We start from the raw sequence: 22,723 nt of genomic DNA, 5'->3' as shown, positions 1-22,723 counted from the left end.
TTGTATATTCAGGCCGGGCGCGGTGGCTCAAGCCTGTAATCCCAGCACTTTGGGAGGCCGAGACGGGCGGATCACGAGGTCAGGAGATCGAGACCATCCTGGCTAACACGGTGAAACCCCGTCTCTACTAAAAATACAAAAAAAAAAAACTAGCCGGGCAAGGTGGCGGGCGCCTGTAGTCCCAGCTACTCAGGAGGCTGAGGCAGGAGAATGGCGTAAACCTGGGAGGTGGAGCTTGCAGTGAGCTGAGATCCGGCCACTGCACTCCAACCTGGGCGACAGAGCGAGACTCCATCTCAAAAAAAAAAAAAAAAAAATTGTATATTCAAAGGATCAATCTGTTTAAAGATGTTTAGTGTGAACACATATTAGGCACAATGATACAGTAATAAATTAGCCTACTTTTCCTATTTCTTGCCCTTCAGTAAATCACAATCTGGTGGGGGAGACTCATACATACACAAATCACTATAACAGAGTAAGAAACATTAAGCACATGCACAGATAGATTCCTAAACATTGGTACTTGTCCAAATTGTTATACTACATTGAAGAGCATCATTACAGAGTCGTAAACAGTAAGTTATAGCAACTGAGGGAATGATTAATCCTCTCTGTGTGAAGGGCTATGAACGCTTCATAGAAGTGTTGATTTGTAATGATGGCCTTGAAAATTCATAGAATTCTGTCAACTAGTGAGGAAGGACAAAAACTAATGTTTCCTTTTTATTTTTTCATTATTTTCTTACCTTAATTTTTAAATGTTTTGAAGATGCTCAGCACGTTGAAGTTTTCATATAAAGAAAACCCAAAATATTTTACCCCAAAATATACTTCTTCGACATACTTCCAAGATGGCTATTTGGAGGGCCTGCAGACAAAAATAGCCCTGAAAAGCTGCCTTTTGTGGAGGAGATTTGCATCTGTGGAGAAAAATCTACTCTAGTGAAATAAATAGCCAGGCTTTCTCTGAGGTCTTCCCCCTTATCTAGATCTAGGAAATATGAACACAACCACAGGTTCCTATCTATTTTTTCTAAGAGCCGCTACCTGTGAGGTTTCATGTATACAACGAAACCACCTTTGCCACATGCCTTTCTTTCTTTCTCCCTATCACACCCTGTCTTGCCAAGCTCCAAGCCCTTATTCTTTCTCTAACCTTAAGTGATATAAAAGCATCAATCATCTGGCCCTTCGTTGAGTTTTCATATCTTATATTATGCCCATGAACACATGTGCATGTTAATAAATTTTGTATGCCTTTTCTTCTATTTATCTGTCTTTTATCAATTGAGTTTCAGTGAACTTTCAGATGGCTAAGGGAAAGTTTTCCTTTGGCTCATACAAATAGAAATAGATTTTTGTACCCTTGAGAGCAGAGAGCCACCGTGGGTCATACTAGACTTATAAAGACATTAGGACTTTTAACTATATTCAGATCACAGCATATTTTTCAGTACCCCAAATCTCTTTTTATCAACATGGAATTTAGATAAGAGGTTAAACTCTGATATGCATTAGCTGTGAGGTAGATTTAGGATTGGACTGCCTTTAGTGTTTTTAACAGTATGCTTCCAAACAGAAAATACAATTTACATTTAAAATAAAGCAATGTTTTTAAAAGCTGCCCTTTCAGGTTATGCTAGTCTTTATAGAAAGAATGCAAAATTTCTATGTGACCTCACCTTCTCATTCACATTCACAAAGAAGACACTGCCCAGAGTCAGAGCAAATATTTCATGGTGAGTTAGCATCTTTAAATATACTCTAACCTCTGATCTTCATCAATGGAAATCTAGAGCTACTTTGAGGATCAGAGCATGTATGAGAGTTGCCATAATCCAACAGTACTACAGTAAAGCTTATGGCAAACTTTGAAGGAAGTAAAGTAAATTTTGTATAGCCTCTGCCTTTCCTTTTTAAAAGCTCTCTCTCTAATTATCTCTAGTCCTGCTTGCCCTGGGGCATTTATCCTGGCATTTTTCACGTACACACAAATGACTTGTTCTCAGGCAGAGCTCAATTTATTCTCACTAAATTGAAATGATTTGGTTGAAAGTATCCCCTTATGAAAAGTGCACTCTAAAAAATCACAAAGGCTTTTATGTCCAAAGGAGGCAATCACTGATGGTGTGGTTTCTGGTACCACAATCAGTAGTTGAAGTAGACGTTTCAGATGTGAAAAGGTTCTTAATGATTCCTGATTCTTTGTGACATACGGAACAAATCACTTTCTGTACTGAAATTTCATGAAACTTTTTCTAATAATATTATAATATTGTATTATGATGTGTTTGTGTGCCTTGAAGAACTGTGCCTATCTAGCACAAATGAAATATATAATGGTAAAAAAATTGGATTTGGAAACAGGTAGGCTTGAAGTACCATATATTAGGGTTCAAATTCTGGTTTCCAGTTAAGAGTTGGGTGGACTTTGTAAAATTTCTCAATATTCCCAAGTTTCTTTCATCTGTGAATAGCACTATTGAAATTACAAAATGAGTCAATTTATGCAAAATCTCAGTTCAGTGTTTAGTAGAGTCATAAACAATAGGTAATTTTTTATGTGTGCTGTAGACTGAATGTTTGTGTTTGTTCAAAATTAATATGTTGAAATCTAATCCCAGTGTGATCATTTCTGAGGTGGAACATTTTCACCTGATTGTGTCAGATTATATTTCACCTGATTGTCTCATGATTATGTCATGAGAGTGAAGCCCTTCTGATGGAATGAAGGCCCTTATAAAAGAAACCCAGAGACCAAAACATAAAGATGAGTCAACTCATATTGGAAATCAGATTTTCCAGATTCAGGATACTCTGTTTATTTCCTTTTCCGTTGCTTTACTGGGCACACTCTTCATATCCCTTCAATCATCTCTTTAAAAAGCACTAATCAGAGGAGTTTTCTGTGACATCCTAAAATACATAGACAGGTGGTTGTCCTACTTGATGAAACCATACATACTAATTCATGGAAGCTCTTGTCACTTTGTAATAACATATAATTTCGCTTATCTATATCCTTCAGTGGAGTATGACCTCTTAAAAAGAAAATACAACATTATTCTAGGCTGAATTGTCTGAGAACCTAATAAAGGAAGTCAGATGTACATAATTTATTGAGGAAACACTCTCTAAAGAATGTGAAGAAAGTAGGCTAGGGCAGAGAGCTAAGCAAAAGAGTCATTTTAAGGGAAATTTAGAGTACTAAATGCCCACAACAGAAAGCTGGAAAGATCTAAAATCAACACCCTAACATCACAATTAAAAGAACTAGAGAAGCAAGAGCAAACACATTCGAAAGCTAGCAGAAGGCAAGAAATAACTAAGATCAGAGCAGAACTGAAGGAGATAGAGACATGAAAAACCCTTCAAAAATATCAACGAATCCAGAAGCTGGATTTACAAAAGATTAATGAATAGCTGGACCACTAGCTGTACTAATAAAAAAGAAAAGAGACAAGAATCAAATAGATGCAATAAAAAATGATAAAGGGGATATCATCTCTGATCCCAAAGAAATAAAAACTACCATCAGAGAATATTATAAACGCTTCTATGCAAATAAACCAGAAAATAGAGAAGAAATGGAAAAATTCCAGGACAAATACACCCTCCCAAGACTAAACCAGGAAGAAGTCGAATCCCTGAACCAATAACAAGTTCTAAAATTGAGCCAATAATTAATAGCCTACCAACCAAATAAAGTCCAGGACCAGACTAATTCAGAGCCGAATTCTAGCAGAGGTACAAAGAGGAACTGGTACCATTCCTTCCAAAACTATTCCAAACAATAGACAAAGAACTCCTCCTTAAGTCTTTTTATGAGGACAGAATCATCCTGATACCAAAACCTGGCAGAGACACAACAACAAAAATTCAGGCCAATATCCTTGATGAACATCAATGTAAAAATTCTCAAAAAAATATTGGCAAACCAAATCCAGCAGCACATCAAAAAGCTTATCCATCACAGTCACGTTGGCTTTATTCATGGAATGCAAGGCTGGTTCAACATACAAAAATCAATAAATGTAATCCATCACATAAACAGAATTAAGACAAAAACCACGATTATCTCAACTGATGAAGAAAAGGTCTTCAACAAAATTCAACATCCCTTCGTGCTAAAAACTCTCAATAAACTAGGTACAGATGGAGCATATCTCAAAATAATAAGAGCTATTTATGACAAACCCATAGCCAATATCATATTGAACGGAAAAAAGCTGTTAGCATTCCCTTTGAAAACTGGCATAAGACAAGGATGCCCTCTCTCACCACTCCTATTCAACATTATATTGGAAGTTCTGGCCAGGGCAATTAGGCAAGAGAAAGAAATAAAGGGTATTCAAAGAGGAAGAGAGGAAGCCAGATTGTCTGTTTGCAGATGACATGACTGTATATTTAGAAAACCCCATTGTTTCAGTCCCAAAACTCCTTAAGCTGATAAGTAACTTCAGCAATGTCTCAGGATACAAAATCAATGTGCAAAAATCACAAGCATTCCTGTACATAAAAAACAAACAAGCAGAGAGCCAATCATGAGTGAACTCCCATTCACAATTGCTACAAAAAGAATAAAATACCTAGGATACAACTTACAAGGGACATGAAGGACCTCTTTAAGGAGAACTACAAACCACTGCTTCAAGTAAATAAAGAGAGGACACAAACAAAAGGAAAAACATTCCATGATCATGGATAGGAAGAATCAATATTGTGAAAATGGCCATACTGTCCACAGTAATTTATAGATTCAATGATGTCCCCATCAAGCTACCAATGATTTTCTTCACAGAGTTAGAAAAAAAATGAAACATTTTAAATTTCATATGAAACAACAAAAAAAGTCTGTACAGCCAAGACAATCCTAAGCAAAAAGAACAAAGCTGGAGGCACCATGCTACCTGACTTGAAATGATACTACAAGGCTACAATAACCAAAACAGAATGGTACTGGTACAAAAATGGGCACATAGAACAGAGGCCTAGAAATAACACCACATATCTCCAACCATCTGATCTTCTGGAACAGAACAGAGGCCTCAGAAATAACAACACACATCTACAACCATCTGATAGTCAACAAACCTGACATAAACAAGCAATGGGGAAAGGATTCCCTATTTAATAAATGCTGCTGGGAAAATTGGCTAGCCATATGCAGAAAACTGAAACTAGACCCCTTCCTTACACTTTATAGAAAAATTAACTCAAGATGGCTTAAAGACTTAAATGTAAAACCCCAAATCATAAAAATCCTAGAAGGAAACCTAGACAAAATCATTCAGGACATAGGCATGGGCAAAGGCTTCATGACTAAAACACCAAAAACAATTGCAACTAAAGCCAAAATTGACAAATGGGATTTAATCAAACTAAAGAGCTTCTGCACAACAAAAGAAAGTATCATCAGAGTGAAAAGGCAACCTATAGAATAGCAGAAAATTTTTGTGAGCTACCCATCTGACAAAGGTTTAATATCAAGGATTTACAAGGAAATTAAACAAACTTACAAGAAAAAAAACAACCCCATCAAAAGTGGGTGAAGGGTATGAAGAGACACTTCTCAAAAGAAGACATTTATGTAGCCAACAAACATATAAAAAAAAGCTCAGCATCACGGATCATCAGAGAAACGCAAATCAAAACCACAATGAGATACCATCTCACACCAGTTAGAATGGTGATTATTAAAAAGTCAAGAAACAACAGATGCTGGTGAGGCTGTGGAGAAATATGAATGCTCTCACACTGTTGGTGAGAGTGTAAATTAGTTCAACCATTGTGGAAACAATGTGGGGATTCCTCAAGGATGTAGAACCAGATATACCATTTGACCCAGCAATCCCATTACTGGATATGTACCCAAAGGATTATAAATCATTCTACTATAAAGACACGTGCACAAGTATGTTTTTTGAAACACTTTTTACAATAGCAAAGACTTGGAACCAACCCAAATGCCCATCAATGATAGACTGGATAAAGAAATTATGGCACTTATACACCATGGAATACTATATAGCCATTAAGAAAGAGATCTTGTCCCTTGCAGGGACATGGATGAAGCTGGAAACCATCATTCTCAGCAAACTAACACAGGAACAGAAAACCAAACACCACATGTTCTCACTAAAGGTGGGAGTTGAACAATGAGAACACATGGACACGGGAAGGGAATATCATACACCAGGGCCTGTAGGGGAGTGGGGAGTAAGGGGAGGGAGAGCATTAGGACAAATACCTAATGCAAGTGGGGCTTAAAACCTAGATGACAGGTTGATAGGTGCAGCAAACCACCATGGCACATGTATACCTATGTAACAAACCTGCATGTTCTGCACATGTATCCCAGAAGTTAAAGTATAATTTTTAAAAAGTTTAAAAAAGAAAATGTGGTACATATATACCACAGAATACTATGCAGCCATAAAAAGAATGAGATCCTGTTTTTTGCAGGAACATGGATGTAGCTGAAGGCCATTATCCATAGCAAACTAACACAGGAACAGAAAACTAAGTACCACAAGTTCTCAATCATAAGTGGGAGCTAAGTAATGAGACACATGGACACATAGAAGGAAACAACACACACTAGGGCCTTTCAGAAGGTGGAGAGTGGGAGGAGGGAGGCAGTCAGGAAAAATAACTAATGGGTTCTAGGCTTAATACCTGGGTGGTGAAATAATTTGCACAATAAACCCCTATGACACAAGTTTACTTATGTAACAAACCTACACTTGTACCTCTGAACTTAAAAGTCAAAAAAAAAGAAAATTCCTAAATAAGTTTAAATGACACCTTTCTACATAAGGTGTGGGTTAAAAATAATCTCAGTAGAATGTAAAAAATATTTTAATTGAATGATAAAAATATAGCAAATGAAATATTATGTAATACATCTAAAAGAGTACTCAAATGGAGACTATAGTTTATAAAAAAGAAGCACTGACAATAATATAAGCTTCCATTTCAATAATCAAGATAAGAGAGCAGTAAATCCAATTCAAAGAAACGAAAACAATAAAACCATATAAAGAACACACAGGAAATCATACAATAAAAAAACACACATGCATCTGGAGGAATGGCTAATGGATGCTGGGCTGAATATCTAGGTGATGGGTTGATCTGTGCAGCAAACCACCAAGGCACACATTTACCTGTGTAACAAACCTTCACATCCTGCATATATATACCCTGGAACTTAAAATAAAAGTTGAAGAAAAAAAAATACATGCGGTAAAGAAAAGCAATAAGGAGACAGCATAAACACAACATGAAACATTGGCAGAAGACTTGAAAGGACCTTCACAAAAGAAGATATCCAAATGACTTAGATTTAGCCTTAATCTAAATAATAGAATAAGCACTAGTCTTGGCTCCAAATTTCAGATGTAGTTCTAAAAGATCCTCTAGCTAGGAAAGTTATTATTTGGAGAATAATTATATTAAAGACTTGACCAAAAGGTAATATTGATTTTCTACATAAAATAGAACTTACCAGAGCCATCATATCTGGAAATTAGATAGGAATTAGCAAGCTCCATGTTGCAAATCGTAAGAAATTAGTATTTTCTGGTGAAGACTTTGAAGCATGGAATGACGCAATAAGATTCAATAGGCTGTAAGAAAGTGATTGATCATGGAGAGCAAAAACCTCAACTCAGGAACTAATAGTTTATCTGGAATGTGCTATAAAGTTACTGAATGCTTTTAAACAGAAAACTGGCATGATTGAATGTGCATTTTAGGTAAATTAATCTGCTGGCAATGTGAAAGCCTAAATATGAAATGCTAAATAGCAAGACATTTTTACTCTAAATGAGGCTACAAAAACTGGAGTGATAATTTCTTCTTCAAATTTTTTGAATCTGTGTGGCTTAACTTTCAAAAACTCACTAATGCCAACTGAATAATATTCAAAGGAAGAGTCTAGCCTTCTCATACAAAGCGCGCCCCCTTCTCTTTCCCAGGATCATTTGCTGTTCAGTTTCTCAAACCAGTGTCTAAGGACCTCAAGACTCCACCTTCTCCAAAAAATGTCCCCTTTTGTGTCTGTTGGAATACTATTCATCTGCCTTTCCCTCCATAAGATTTTCCTTATCCTTCAGAGTGAATTACTTCTTCCTGTAGTCCCACAGAACTGTTTAAGTCTCTGTTGCACATTTAGTTCATCCAACCTTATATTATAACTAGTTTCATATGCATGATTCTCTCACGAAATTTTAAGTTCTTTGGGTACATTTCTCCAACAGTATTTGCATTTCTGACATCACACTCTGATACTTTATACACAGTAATTGTTCAATAATTCTTTAATGAATAAACCTCTACATATCATATACTTGCTTTTAATGAGGATTTTCTTCTCAAATATGTGTGTGTATATAAATTGAGCATATGTAGTCTAGAATGCCTTACCTGTCTTTAGTGTCCAATTTATGCATATAAAATATATAAATTTTATATATATAATTTTACATATACATTATATATAATAAATACTCATATACACACCCATAACTTATGTATATAAACTATGAACTATAAAATATGTTATATATGGTCCATATATATATAAGTAAATTTAGCACTAAGGACATATCAGACATTCTTCTAGACTATACCTGCTCCACAGGGGCAATATGGACCCCAAGCAGGCAAAATTGATCGTGGGGGACAGAGAAGCAGCACAATGAAAACTCCATTGATATTACAGGATTTGTAACCCTCTAAAAAGCCATAATATACCTGTGGTAATTAAATTTTATGAGGTGAGGCTTATGAAGAAAAAAATACCTTAAAAACGCCATATGAGTATAATTAAACAGTTGAGAAACACTCTTCTAGACTCATAGCCGAGGACAGAAAGACAAAATGTCTACTCGAGTGGAATTTATGTTATACAAGGAAAAGACAGTTCAACACATGAATACACAATCAACATTTGAGATTGTGAAAAATTTCCTGAATAAATCAAGGTAAATAAAACAGAGATTCGTGTTAGATTAGCAAAGATGCTACTTTACATTGGAAAGTCATGATTCACCTTTCTACTGATATGACTTTCAGATTGAGATCTAGATGGTAAGAAAGTCAAATATATTTTTCAATCTAGAGGAAGGAAAGTCATAGAAGAATAATCAGTTAAAGATTTACTCGTCATATTTAAGGAACAGAAAACCTGGATGGTTGTAGCTTAAGAGGAAATAACTGGCATAAATAGTAAGGTCAACAGAAGGTTCTTTTTAACACGCAGAAACAAGAGTGTGTTTTTAAACTAATGGAACCAATCCAATACTAGAGAGTTGATATAAATATTAGGAGCAAAGGGGAAAATTGCTGGACTGATGTGCTGGGATATAATAGGGAATTAGATCCCAGTGCACAAGTGCGGGATTGATTTTAAATACAAGCATAAGTATTTTCACCTACAGTATAATAGGTAGGAAGGCAGAGTATGTGTTCAAATGCTGGGTACGTGGATGTGCTCTTCTGAGTGAAGTAAGAAGCTAGGTCATCTGCTTAGAGAGAGCACTGGGAAGGAGATATGCTGTGGTCTGAATGTTTGTGCCCTCCCAAAATCCAGATGTTGAATTTTTTTTTTTTTTTTTTTTTTGAGACAGAGTCTTGCTCTGTCACCAGGAACTGGCGTGATTTCAGCTCACTGTAACCTCCACCTCCCAGGTTCAAGTGACTCTCCTGCCTCAGCCTCCCGAGTGGCTGGGACTACAGGCGTGTGCCACCACGCCCAGCTAATTTTTTGTATTTTTAGTAGAGACACAGTTTCACCATATTGGCCAGGATAGTCTCGATCTCTTGACCTCATGATCCGCCCACCTCGGCCTCGCAAAGTGCTGGTATTATAGGCATGAGCCACCACGCCCAGCCCAGATGTTGCAATTTTAACACCTAACGCGACGGTATTAGAAGGTGGGCTTCTTGGAAATAATTAGATCAATAGAGTGGAGTCCTCGTGAATGGATTTTGTGTCCCTATAAAAAGATATGAGAGAGTTAACTTTTTGTCTTTCTGCTCTTGTCATGTCAGGATACAGTGAGGAAGACTGCTATCTGTAAATCAGGAAGTGGGCCTTCACCAGACACTTGATCTGCCAGCACCTTGATCTTGGACTTCCCAGCCTCCAAAACTCTAAGAAATCAATATTTGTTGTTTAAGCCACCCAGTTTATGGTAATTTGTTATAGCAGCTTAAATTGCCTAAGACAAAGTACAAGAAATATATGAAGGGTGACTGTAAAATAGTTCTCCAAAAAAAGATGGAAAGTCAATGAACCAGAGAATAGGAAACAATTGCCTGGGACCTAAAAAGAACCTCTTAGAGGTTTATAGTGATGAATTTAAACTGAGAATGCTCATTGTGGTTGTGTATTTTTCTTCAGCCACATTCAGTTGCATGTATAAAAATGTGAAATAGGCAGACATTTCCTTTTAACTAGAGTTGTGGTTTTGTCAAGTAAACATAAAGAAAGAAGAGAAGGATGAAGGGAGTTAACATGAATGCAATGAAATAAGTATTATGATTGTGTGTTTTGAGTTGAACACAGCAGACAAAGCAAGTATCAAAAGGATCAGAATGACAAGGTAATAGGATCAATGGTTTCCTTAGGTTTAAAGGACTGTAGAAGCTGAAGACAAGGGAGAGGTTTGCCAGAACAAAAAAAGCAGGAGACATCCAGTTTCTGGTTTGGCATTTAAGGAGTTTGAAGTCTTTACTCCCATTATTCTAAAAAGTACAAAGCTGAGCAAACTGAAAAATCATGAACTCTTTTTAGATCCTTCAGAGTAATGAGATCATAGTGTCAACTTCTGTCCCAAAATTGAATAAACAGATAATCAGATACAGACAATCGTAACTTACCAGAGCAGAAGTCCACCAGCAGAGAACTCCAAGGGAACCTGTGGAGGGGTAGGAAAACTTGAATTGTAATTGACAAATTGTTAAAAGTTCAGTGTGTACAAGCTTAAGAGATAAAACTCCAGGGAACCAGTCCTGAGGCAGTTTTTACACTTGTGTGAGTTGTACTTCCAGGACTCTATGAGGTCCTCACGGTAAGAATGAGGAAAAATCTGCTCATGTTTCTGGCAAGGGGAGGAGAAAAGGAACCATTTTAAAATATGCCTGAGCATTCTGTCCTACTTAACAAGGCTTGCCCTCGGGAGAGACTATTTTAGCCTAACGTACCTGGCTACCCTAAACTAGCCAACTCCAGCTGACTATAGCTTTCCACATGGAGGAAAGGAAATACCCACCTACAGCCCCCTCAAGCCTTCCTGTTCCACTTAAGTGCAGGGGAGTGACTAAAAAGCACCAGTAATTTTTGCAGTCCAGGGACACAGACGTCACCAAAAAACTGAATAAACAGTAAGGTTAATGATTGTTTTCCCTCCCATATACACACCTTATCATTATATCACTGAAGGTCTATTTACCACAGTTTCTTTTACCTAGTACATCAATTCTTTCAACAAAAATTTTCAAGGCATACTAAAAGGCAGGCCGGGCGCGGTGGCTCACGCCTGTAATCCCAGCACTTTGGGAGTCCAAGGCGGGTGGATCATGAGGTCAGGAAATCGAGACCATCCTGGCTAACACGATGAAACCCCGTCTCTACTAAAAATGCAAAAAAAAAAAAAAAAAAAAAAAAAATGAGCCGGGCGTGGCGGCGGGTGCCTATAGTCCCAGCTACTTGGGAGGCTAAGGGAGGAGAATGGCGTGAACCCGGGAGGCGGAGCTTGCAGTGAGCCGAGATCACACCACTGCACTCCAGCCTGGGCAACTGAGTGAGACTCCGTCTCAAAAAATAAATAAATAAATAAAAATAAAAAATAAAAGGCAAAATATACAGTTTGAAAAGACTGAACAAGAATCACAACCAGAGGCGGTATGGCAGAAATGTTGGAATTATCAGATTAGAAATCGTTTTTATAACATATGATTGGTATGTTAAAGGCTTTTGTGAAAAAAAGTAGACAACATGCAAGAAGAAATCAATAATCTAAGCACAGAAATGTAAATTCTAAGAAAGAATCAAAAAGAAATGCTAGAGATCAGAAACACTATAAGAGAAAGGAAAATTGCCTAAGATGGGCTCACTAGTAGACTACACTTGACTGAGGAAAGACTCTCTGAGCGTGAGTATATGACAGTAGAAACTCGCAGAACTTAAAAGCAAATATTTTAAAAATTGAGAAATAACCCAACAACGTAGAATATCCCAGAATTGTGGGACGACTGCAAGAGGTGTAACCAGCATAATGGGAATACCAGAAACAGAACAAAAAGTGAAAGGAATAGGAGCAATATCTGAGGCAAAAATGGCTGAGCATTTCCCCAAGTTGACAGGAGATATCAAACCACGAATCCAGAAATTTCAGAGAAAACCCATCAGGATAAATGTCATAAAACTGTACCTAGGCATTTAACATTCAAACTTCATAAAGTTGAAGATAAATAAAATAATTTTAAAGAACCTGGGGAATAAAACACCTCACACAGGGAGGAGCAAAGATAATTACATATCTTACTTTTCTGTCCCCATGTAAGCAAGGGGAGAGTGAAATCAAATATTTAAAGTGCTGACAAAACCAAACAAAAACAAAAACAGAACACCAAACTAGAAGAGCTAGAAGAGAGTAAGATAACATATTCAAAGTGCTAAAAAGAAAAAAACTTCAACTAAAAATATTATAGCTGGTAAAGTTGTCCTTCCAAAATGAAGGTGAGATCAAGACTTTTTCAGATATAGAAAACTGAGGAAGTCCATCACTATTAGACTAGCCTTACAAGAAATGCTAAAGGGAGCTTATCAAGTTGATGCTGAATAAAAGCATGAAAAATTATGAAAGTAAAAATCTCACTGTAAAGGTAAACTTAACCATATAGCATAATCTAATACTGTAAGAGCAGCAAGTAAATTCTTTTAAAATCCAACATAAAAGTTAACAAACAAAATTATTATTGTTGTTATTATTATTATTATTATTATTATTATGAGATGGAGTCTTGCTGTGTCATGCAGAGCAAGGATTGCTTGAGCCCAGGAGTTCAAGACCAGACTGGGCAACACAGCAATACCTCATCTCTACCAAATAAATAAAAATTAATTGTCCAGGTGTGGTGGTGAGCACCTGTGGGCCCAGCTACTTGGGAGGCTGAAGTAGGATTGCTTGAGCTCAGAGCTCAAGGCTGCAGTAAATGATAATGGCACCACTGCACTCCAGCCAGGGCAACAGAGTTAGACTCTGTTAAAAAAATAAATAAATAAAAATTTAAAAAAAACCCTGTGCTTATGGTTGCCAAAAGAGAACAGCAGTGGCTTTGTGTATGTCAGACAAAATAGACCTTAAGTCAAAAACTGTAAAGAGAGACAAAGGAGGTCTCTATAATGAAAAAGGTTCAATTATCCCTGCACCCACTGTCAGAGCACTTAAATTTATAAAGCAAATATTGACAGAACATAAAAAAAACAGACAGAAATACAATAGTAAGGGAACTTTAATACTGTACTTTTGACAAATCAATAAATCATCCCTGTAGAAAATTAATAAGAAAACAGCGGACTTGAACAACACTAATGAACAAATAAAACGGAACATATGTAGAGATTCTACCCAACAGCTGCAGAATGAACAGTCTTCTCAAATGCACGGATAACTTTCAGGATAAATATTTCAGAACACTAAGCCAATGTTGACAAATTTTAAAAGGTTAAAATTGTATCAAGTATCTCTCCTAACCACAATGGTATAAAACCAGAAATCAACAAGTGGAATAATTTTGAAAAATTCACAAATATATGGAAATTAAATAGCAGGCTTCTGAAGAACCAATTTGTAAAAAAGGAAAGGGAGGGAGGGAGAGAGATAAATAGATATCTTGAGGCAAAGGATCAGAAAACCACAATACACTAAAATGTGAGATGCAAAAATAGCAGTTATAAGAGGAAAGATTATAGTGACAAATGCCTAAATATAAAAAGAAAAGAGATCTCAAAAAACAACCTAACTTTACATCTCAAGAAAATAGAAAAAGAAGAACAAACTAAGCCCGAAGGTAGCAGAAGAAAATAAATAATAAATATCAGAGCAGAAATAATGAAGTAGTGACTAGAAAAATAATAGAAAAGATTAATGAAACTAAGAGTTTCTTTTTAGAAAATAAAGTAGGCAAACCTTTACCTTGACTAATAAAAAAAGAAAGGGAACTGAAATAAAATTAGGAAAGACGTTACAACTGACGCCACAGAAATACAAAGTATTATGAGATTACTATGAACAATTATGTGACAACAAATTGGATAATCTAGGAGAAATGGATAAATTCCTAGAAACCAACTAAGACTGAATCATGAAGAAATGGAAAATCTGAACAGACTGATAATGAGTAAGGAGACTGAATTTGTAATCAAAAACTTCTCAACAAAGAAAATCCCAGGAACTGATGCCTTTATAGGCTAATTCTACCAAATATTTAAATAATTGATTCCAGTCCTTCAAACTCTTAAAAATTGGAGAGGAGGGAACACTTCCAAACTCATTTTGTGAGTCCAGCATTACTCTGATACCAAAGCCAAACAAATACTGCAATACAAAAATTATAAGACAGTATCCCTGATGAACATGGATGCAAAAATCTTCAAAAAAAAGACTAACAAACCAAATTCAGCAGCACATTAAAAGGATCATACACTATGATCAAGTGAAAATTATCCCTGGAAAGCAAGAGTGGTTTAACATACATAAATCAATAAAGGTGGTGCACAATGACACAATGAGCGAAAACAATCACATAATCATCTCAATAGATGCAGAAAAAAGTACTCAACAGAATTTAAGATCCTTTCATGATAAAAACTCAGTAAATTAGATACAGAAGAAATATACCTCAACATAATAGAAGGCATATATGACAAACACACATGTAATTTTGTATTCGATGGTAAAAAGCTGAAAGTTTTTCCCCTAAGATCAGGAAAATGACACAGAAGCTGACTCTGGCTACTTATATGCAGTATTGTACTAGAAGTCCTGGCCAGACTAATTTGGTAAGAAAGAGAAATAAAAGACATCCAAATCAAAAAAAAAAAAAAAAAGTAAAATCATCTCTTTGTATATGACATAATTTTATATACAGAAAAGAATTCCTAAACACTTCACCAAAAAAACTGTTAGAACTAATAAACCTCATACAGTTGTAGGATACAAATGGTTTTCCATCACATAAAAAAGTTCTTTACAGCAAAGAAAAAAATATATAAAATGAATAAGCAACTTAGAAAATGAGAAAAAAATGTGAATCATAATCTTATAAGGGGTCAATATCTGAAGTATATAAAAAACTGTAAAAACTTAATAGCAAGAAAAATCATCTGATTGAAAAATGGGCAAAGGACAGGAACAGACATTTCTCAAAAGAAAATATATGAATGACTAACATGTATATGAAAAAAACAGTTAAGATCACTAATCATCAGGGAAGTGTAAATTAAAACCACAAGGAGGCAAAATCTTATAGAAAGGGTATATCAAAAAAGACAGAAGATAAATGTTGGCGAAAATGTGGGGAAAAGGGAAACTTTGTACGTGGTGGTGTGAATTTGAATTAGTACAGTCATTATGGAAAACAGTATGGAGGTCCTTCAAAAAACTAAAAATAGAACTAACACATGATCTAGCCATCCCACTTCTGAATACCTATCCAAATGTAGTGAAGTAAGTATGTTAAACAGATACCTGCATTCCCATGTTCACTTCAACATTATTCACAGCAGCCAAGACATGGAATCAACTTAAGTGTCCATCAATAGATGAATGCATAAATATTATACAAACGCAACCACACACAATAGAACACTATTTATCCTTCAAAAATGAGGAAATTCTGTTATTTACAACATGGATGAACCTGGAGAACATTAAGCTAAGTGATAAAAGCCAGGCACAGAAAAACAGATTCTCAATGATCTCACATATGTGTAGAATTGAAAAACATCTAACATTTAGAAGCAGAGTAGAATGATGGCTGCCAGGGCTGGAGGTGAGGGAAATGGAAAGATGTTGGTCAAAAGGTACAAATGTTCAGTTATACAGAATGAATAATTTCTGGAGATCTAACAAACACATGGCAGCTAGAGTTAATAAAATTGCACTGGATACTTGAAATTTGCTAAGAGTCAATTTTAAATCTTCTCATCACATACACACAAAAAGGTAACTGTGATGAATATGCTAATTAACTTGATTGTGGTAATCATTTCATCATATACGTGTGCATGTGTGTATATATGTAGATATCTCAAAACATCAAGTTGTATACCTCAAATATATACAATTGTTATTTGTCAATTATACCTTAGTAAATTTGTAAAGTAATAAATGCAAAGCATTCTAATCGAAAGGCAGAGGTTGGTAGAATGGATAAAAAATAATAACATAACGATATGGTGGCTGTAAGAGATACAACTTAGATTCAAAGAGACAAATAGGTTGAAAGGGTAGAAAATGATATTCCAAATAAACTGTAACCAAGAGAGTTGGAATGGCTATACTAATATCAGACAAAATAGACTTCAATTAAAAAACTGTTTCTATAGGAAGGACATTTTATATTGATAAATGGGTTAATCCACCATGAGGAGATAATAAGTTTAAGCATATATTCACTAAGTTACCTAGCCTGAAAATAATGAAGTAAAAACTGACAGAATATAAGGGAGAAATAGATAATTCCATAATAATAGTTGAAGATTACAATACTCACTTCCTGTAATGGATACAGATCATATAGACAGAGATAAAGAAAAAAGAAGACTTCAACAATGCTATAAACTAACTAGATGTAACAGAAATCTGGAAAACACTGCTACCAACACAGAAGATTATATACATTCCACTCAAGTACACAAGAAACGTTCGCCAGGATAGTCTATATTATAAACCATAAAACAAGTCTTGATGAATTTAGATCATTATGGATATGAATTATCCATATAGACAGAGATAAATAAGGAAAAGACTTCAACAATGCTATAAACCAACTACACATAACAGCAATCTGTAAAACACTGCAATTAACACAGAAGATTATATACATTCCACTCAAGTGCACAAGAAACATCCTCCAGGATAGTCTATATTATAAACCATAAAACAAGTCTTCATGCATTTAAAATCATTGAAATCATCCAAAATATGTTCTCTGACCTATAATAGAATACAAATAGAAAAAAAAATAGCTGAAGAAAATTTGAAATATCACAAGAATGTGGAAATTAAACAATACGCTACTAAATAACCAATGGTTCAAAGACATATTACAAAAGAAATGAGAAAATACTTTGAGATGAATGAAAAGGTAAATAAAATATACTAAAAATATTGGGATGAGGCTGAAGCAATGCTTTGAGAAGACGTTATAGCTGTAAATGACTTTCAAAAAGAAGGAAGATTAGAGCAGATATAAATAAAATAGAGAATAGAAAAACATATGGAAAAAATTAAGAAAGCCAAAACTTGGTTCTTTGAAAAGTTCATCCTGTAACTAGACGTACCAAAAAAACCAAACAAACAAACAAACAAATGAAAAAAACCTCAAATTGCTAAAATCAGGAATTATAGAGAGGAAGGGATATTACCACCAATCTAACATACATAAAAGGATTATAAGGTAATATGAAAAATCATACGCCAACAAACGAGATAACCTAGAGGAAACAGACAAATTCCTAGAAAGACAAACTACATAAAGTTGCTCAAGAAGAAATAAATACTCTGAATAGATATATAACAAGTAAACAAGAGTTTGAATTAGTAATCAAAAAAAAAAATCCCACAAAGACAAATCCAAGATCAAATAGCTTTACCAGTGAGTATTACCAAGTTTTTAAAATATTTAATACCAATCCTTCATGAGATTAAAAAAAAAACAAAAACAAAAAAACAAAAGAAAACCTGGAAATACTTTCTAAAACATTTGATGAAGCTAGTGTTACCCTGATACTAAAACCAGACAAAGATTTCAAGAGAAAATAAAACAATAGTATTCAATATTTGTGAATACAGATACTAAAACATTGAACAAAATACTAGAAAATCCTTATTCAGCAACATATAAAAATAATTATGCAACAAGGATATAACCAAGTAGGATTTTTCTAAAGTATGTGTAGTTGTTTCAAAATATGAAAACCAATTATATTAATATAAGAACATAATCCATATTATCATCTTAATAGACTTGGAAAATCATTTAACAAAATGCAACACATTTTCATGATAAAAAACAATTTAAATACTAGAAATATGAAGGAACTTCCTCAATCTGCTAAAGGATGTCTACGAAAAACCCATTGTTATCATACTTTATAATGAGACTGAAAACCCTCCTCTTAAAATCAGGAGCAAGACAAGGATGTCTGTTCTAACTACTTCTAATCAACATTGCACTGAAAGTTCTGATATAAAAATTAGGGAAGAAAAATAATAAGTAAAACATCTAAATTGCATATGAAGAATAATACTATCTCTACTCTCAAAGATAATCTTACACATTGAAATCCCTAAGAAACGCACGCATACAAAAAATAATGGAGCTAATAAACAAGTTCAGCTACATTGCAAGAGCAATATTTTAAAAATCAATTGTATTTCTGTATACTAGCAAAAAAAATCCTAAAATGAAATTAATTCAATTTATATAGTATCAAAAATACTTTAGAAACTGCAAAATGAAGTACAAGATTTGTGCACTGAAATCTACAAACCATTGTTGAAAGAAATTAAATATATTGAAAAATTAGTATGCTGAAAGACCTACATAAATAGCAAGACATTCCATATTTATGGATTGGAAGACATAATAAGCTAGCAAAACTCCCTAATTTGACCTACACCGTCAATACAATTGTTATCAAAATCCCAGTCATGTTGAACTAAGAAAATAAGGATAACACCCAGTTGATTATAAAACTCACAATAGAAAGAATGTGAGTCCTTGAACCTTAGTTTATGTGTGTGCTTTCTCCCTTCAAGTCCTTTGTTTAAATTTATTGACAGTGTGAGTTTGATGTTGTCAGGGTATAATAATGAACAAAATTAATAAATAATAAATCTGTATTATATGGGCTCCCAAAACTTACTCATAGATGTCCAAAACTGTGGCAAATAATTTTCTGCAGATTCAAACTCTGGGAAAACTATACTATCTCCTAAATCACTAAAGGATGAGTACTTAGAGAAATGCATGCTTAGTTTTGCATAGCATATGTAAATGTAAGTGAGAAAGTAAAGCTACTGTCAAAGAAAGAAGCTAAGAAATAAATTCCAAGGCACTCCAGAAAATAAAATGTACTTTATTCAGACTTTACCAACATTGAAAGAAAGGAACATCATAAAGGAAATAAGTCTTAAGTTGAAACCTGAAATAAAAGTAAGAATTTTCATAGCAGAAAAGGCAAAGCAATAAAAGAAGGAAGAAAAGAAGGCATGGAATATGGCCAACTATTAAGGGGCAAGCAGAAGAAAATAATATAGTTGGCTAACAAACACCTCAGGATATAATGTCAAATAATTTATACCACTTATTTTTGCATGCCCAACTTCATGGTTTCATTTGCTATGTGTATTCTCCAAAATCCAAACACGTTGTCCCAGTCCAGCTGTTTCAAAAAGACTGCAGAGGGATATATACAAGGGCCCACTGCCTATTACAATGGCAGATCTCAAAGAATTTCAAATCAGCACGTCAAAGCCAGTATTTCTTACCTGCTTCTTTCCAACTCTCTCTTCTCCAAAATGTGCTTCCTATTTTCCTTTTCTTTCCTTATTGTTTTTGTTTGTTTGTTTGTTTGTTGTTTGTTTAGGCCCTGGTCATTTATTTCCTTGATTACATTGACAGCCACCTAACTGGTCTCTGGTCTCTAACTCCAAACATATGGGTCTAGACCTTTATTGGAATCACAGAACTGCTCTCCCTAATGAGAGTTAATAGATGCTTTCCCAGAAAAAATGTACATATGCACTTAACATGGAAAACTTTGCCTACAATTTTGAAAGGATTATGTATCCATGAGTCCCATCATTAAGCCTTTTACCAGTTGTTGGACACCAGGTTAACAGTTCCTAGGTTAAATTACTCTCGAAACTTCTGTCAGAATAATCCCAAGGAAGTAAATCTATAGGGAGACTATTCTATATGATAAAATTCAAAATCTTTGACACAGCATAGAAGGCCTATCAGTTGCCATTCTCCACAGGTCCAGCCTTTCATTTGTCACTTATCCTCTTCTCTGGTATGAACCACTATAATTTTCTAAAAAGTAGCTCCTTGATATTGTCACTACTTTACTCCCTCTGTTCTCACTGTTGGAAAAGTCCTCTATTTTCATCATCGACATGCTTTCTCATGTTGTTTAGGCATTATATTCTCCAATTAGATATTATCAAATTTCTTTATTTCACTTCCATCCTCTACCTGGAATAGTTGTCACTCCTATAAGCAACCTCTGTTCTGGTCCACTCCAGAGTGGACCTGTGGGTGTTCATATAAACTCTCTCAAATCCATGAATGATTAACTGGAAGTTTTCTATGTTTACTTTTCTTGAGAGGGGTGGTAGAATGCTTTGACAGGCAAAAGTCGTCCTTCCCTTTCTTCTCTACAGGGAAATAAAGGGAAAGTTTCTGAACATTTCTGATCACAAACACTGTTTTTTCCATATAGCGTATGGGTGATTCACCATTTTCCCTTCCTTCTCTAACCCTCTAATAAAGAAGGGGGAAAAGGTATAACACATAGTTGTGCTGCCTTATACTAAGTCCTTCAAGAAATATTTTCTCCAATTCTTAATGTTAGTTTTTAGCTCAGGGTGGGGGTACCAACCGACTTTGTGTGTTCAGCTATCTTTGCCATTTGACCCCCAGAACCTCCCTTTCTGGTTGTTGTGTCTCATCAAGTCCCTTGTTAGTGCAGAGATTTTTTTCCTCCTGCAGATAACACGCAACTTCATAAGACTCACATCAATTCGTAAGGTTTCATAGAGAACACAAACCAGGCCATCCCAGTGTAATGCTCCACTTATTCTTATAAGCATCTATGCACAAATATTTCTGTCCACCCTAGGTCCAAACCCCAAATCTCTCATCCATATTGTCAGGTTATAGTTCTATTTTTCCAAACATTCCTGAAGTAACAATGGAACAGATTCAATTCAAACCCAGATCCTCACTACAGAGCTATTATAGCATTTGCCACATTGCAATGTAATATGTCTGCTTCACGGAGTACGACCTCATTAAGGCTAACAACTTCAGATATTAATTCAATGTCTTAAAGCATCCAGCACATAATTAGCACATAGGGCTTTGAATAGTGGTTAGAAACAAATTGTTGGGAAAATGAAATAAGATAATGTTTATAAAACAGTGCCTGGCATATAGTGGGCATTTAGTAAACATTAGCTTATTCTAGTAGGCAATGATTACATGCTTGCTGATTGTCAAGGATAAAGGTAAAAGAAGTTTTACAATATCTTTTATTGTTTAAAATGTTATCTAACTGTAACAATATCCAACACATATTTGTCTAGTTCTAGTTTACAAATTTAAGTTTTTTTAAGACTCCAGGTGTCCATGTGTCTTAAACAAAGACATTTCTCAGTAGGCATTCTTATAAAATAGAAAGTCTCACTGAGAATTACAAAAATGTAATAGCCTACACCTTTTTACAGCTGGGCACCATTTCCTGAGGCTATACAGTATGTACTGCACAGAAAGGAACAGAAAGAAAGCTGACATCTTAAAATTATATCACTAAAAGCATTAACAGCCTCAGGCAAAGGAACAAATGAAAATTTATAATGAATGTTAAGAAATACAATGATTTGAAGACATGAAGAGCAACAGTAACAAAAGTATGAGAACTGTAGAACAACTTAGCAAATATCTATATATCTGTTGCAGAAAACAACTAAGACAACCTATGGGAATACATGCCAGGATAGATTTGGGTACACTGATCAATGGTTTTGGTAACTTTTTATAAAGCTGATATAAATCAGAATTATGACTTTTCAACTGTGTGGTTTTTTTTTTTCCAGTATAACCTTTAAAAGAATTTATATGTAAAACTTACATACAATGCCACTATATAAGACAGGTAAGTGAGCAAAACTATTACAGTCCTTTTTGCTTACATTCCTGCTTCTCAATAACCCATCATCCATAGAGTTCCCAAAGTATATCAGGTAACTTTCCTCTTTTACTTAAAACCACCCCCATGTTTGTAATGAACAGAGACTATGAAGGTGATATCTTACCTTGTCCTACAGAACCCCATGAGATCTGGTCTCTTCCAATTTTTCTAACTTTATCTCATCCCCTCTACCCACTATCTGCAAGGCTATGGGTACCATCACTCTCTACCATATCAAGCTCAAATATTTGTTCAGAATTTTGCACTGGCTCCTCCGTCTGCCTGAACCATTCTTCTATATCATTTGTGTACAGCTGGATTATTCCTATCAATGTATTCTTTATCTAAATGTTACCTCCTAAGAGAAACCTTTCCTCACCACCAAAATAAAGAATCCACCCAATCACATTCAATCATAACACCCCTTTTTAACTCTCCGCACAATACTTACCACTAGTGTCTTTTCATTTTTTTATTTCATTCTCTCTTCATCCAGTATGT

The 22,723-nt window shown here is 35.0% G+C and overlaps 1 long non-coding RNA gene across 1 annotated transcript in view; it reads right to left on the bottom strand.

The window, feature by feature from the left end:
• Positions 1–22,723, bottom strand: part of LOC139359128 (uncharacterized) — a 282,971-nt gene that overhangs the window by 206,446 nt on the left and 53,802 nt on the right. Inside the window, exon 2 of the long non-coding RNA XR_011614886.1 lies at positions 10,894–10,931. This is a non-coding gene — a long non-coding RNA (uncharacterized lncRNA). The remainder of the gene's footprint in view (positions 1–10,893; positions 10,932–22,723) is intronic.

The sequence above is a fragment of the Macaca nemestrina genome, chromosome 16 (genome assembly GCF_043159975.1).
Source record: "Macaca nemestrina isolate mMacNem1 chromosome 16, mMacNem.hap1, whole genome shotgun sequence".
Taxonomy (NCBI): Eukaryota; Metazoa; Chordata; class Mammalia; order Primates; family Cercopithecidae; genus Macaca; species Macaca nemestrina.
This window is presented reverse-complemented; position numbering and strand designations above follow the sequence as displayed.